Raw genomic sequence first — 2,078 nt, 5'->3', positions numbered from 1 at the left:
ACGTTTAGGTTGTTGGACACCGTTGCAGGGGCGTCGTAGCGATGCGTGACGTCGGGAGAGTGGGAGCGCTCCGGCGTTCTTGGAGGCTCTTTACTCGGGTCGTCTTCGGCAACGGCACCTCCAGGCGTTGCCGCACTTAGTTTTCGCGACGGGATACGGGGGACAGGCTGTCACGGCGCGACCGACGGAAAGGCGACGCGGAACGTCGGGGGGATGGAGAACGGGAACCTCGTGGTGCGGTGGGCGCTGGTGACGGAGGGCGACGGAGCTATTCTTCGATGTCCCTTGGTCGTTCTCCAAAACGAGGTCGACGGTCGTTTGGAGCGAATCCTCGCAGGCCGAGCTGGCGGTAGGGGCACCTCCGGTAAACGTGGTCAGCCTCCCCGCAGTGGAAGCACACCGGGCGTCCGTCATCCGTGCGCCACACGTCGGTCTTTCGAAGTCCACGCTGCTCTTGGCGCGGCGCGTACTGCGGCGAAGAGACTTCTCGTTGGGGTGCAGCTGGGTACTGCCGAGCAATAGGAGGCTGCGGACGACGAACAACGGCGGCATAGGTCACAGCTGGTGGTTTCGGTGCGGCGTCGGCGAGAACGTCTGGCTAGAGCGCTTGCTGGACCTCTTCTCGAACAATCTCGGCGATCGAGAGTGAAGCTGGGTGTTCGGCGGCAGGTATCAGCTTCTTCAGTTCTTCACGGACGATGTCCCGGACTATTTCTCGGATCCCCGGAATATTGGTGCTGAGGGCGCAGCTTGGCGGCGTGGGTGCAGCGACGGCAGGAGCTCGGTGGAAGTGAGCGGCTCGTGCTTGCAGGGCCCGTTCAATGTTGGTCGCCTCTGTTACAAACGTTTCGACGGTGGTCGGCGGGTTGCGGACGAGGCCTCCGAAAATGTCATCTCGTACGCCTCGCATCAGGATCCGCAACTTCTTTTCGTCGGTGGCTTGAGGGTCGGCGCGAGTGACCAGGCGCAGGACATCCTCGACGAAACTGGTGATGGTCTCGTTTACGCCCTGGGTTCTCATTCGAAGAAGGTCCTCGGCCCTCTCCCGTCGATACTGGTTTGTGAAAGTTCGCCTCAACTCATTCTTGCAGGCGGTCCACGAGATCAATGATGTCTCCCGATTCTCGAACCAGTGCCTGGCCGTTCCTTCGAGCCCGAAGTAAAGGTTCTGCAGGCGCTGGTCGTCCGTCCATCGGTTATGCTGGGCCACCCGCTCGTACTGTTGAAGCCAGTCCTCGACGTCTTCGTGGGCGTCCCCGTGGAATGGCGTCGGAGTCCGGGGTGCGACTGGCAGGTAGATGAAGGCAGGAGCGGCCGGGGTCTGTGACTGCTGGCCGTCCATCGTCGGCTTCGTCGGCTGCTTGGTCCTGGGTGGCAGAAGTTCGTATTCCGGGTGCAGACCTTGGGTGCGGCGACTGGTCCGAGTTTCAGGTTCCGCGTCGAGTGGTGTTCTCACCGGGCTCGGAATCGGGCTTGCACTGCGGGCCCTGGGAGGGGAACGCTGCACGGGCATGCGCTACCCCGCACCTCCACCAAAATGTCACGGGCGGTGACCAAAATAAAAGGAAATAAACTGGAAGAAATAAACGTTTAATGTGGCGAACTTGTGCCAAAAAATAAAGGGAGAACAAAGATAATAACAGAGCGTCGCGGGCGTCGAAGTCGGCGTAGCAGCACAGTCGAACGCTGGAGCGAAACTGACCCCGGCTTGCCTGCGGAGCCGCTTTTGTACACACGTTGGCTTCTGGAGCATTCGACGTCGAGGGTTCGACGCGTAGAAAATTCTGATCTCGAATCAGCTAGACGGTTCTCGATTTCACCAGAACATCACATTACAGTGTTAACAAAAATGCATAGCCGCGGCCAGGAATCGAACCCTGGCCCTTCGCGTGGGAGGCAAGCGCGATAACCGTTAGGCTACGGCCGCGCTGCCTACTTGGCGCGCGGCAATATTCTCTCCCCCGCAACAGAAACTACCCCAACAGCCATGATGTTCACAACCTGTAAAAAAATCCCACGAAAGGTCCATTCAGGAGCAACTGGGGTAGCTATAGAGACAAGCTCTCGCACTATGAAAC

The sequence above is a fragment of the Ixodes scapularis genome, unplaced genomic scaffold, assembly GCF_016920785.2.
Source record: "Ixodes scapularis isolate PalLabHiFi unplaced genomic scaffold, ASM1692078v2 PGA_scaffold3__209_contigs__length_174095766, whole genome shotgun sequence".
Taxonomy (NCBI): Eukaryota; Metazoa; Arthropoda; class Arachnida; order Ixodida; family Ixodidae; genus Ixodes; species Ixodes scapularis.
Note: the sequence above shows the minus strand (reverse complement) of the source record.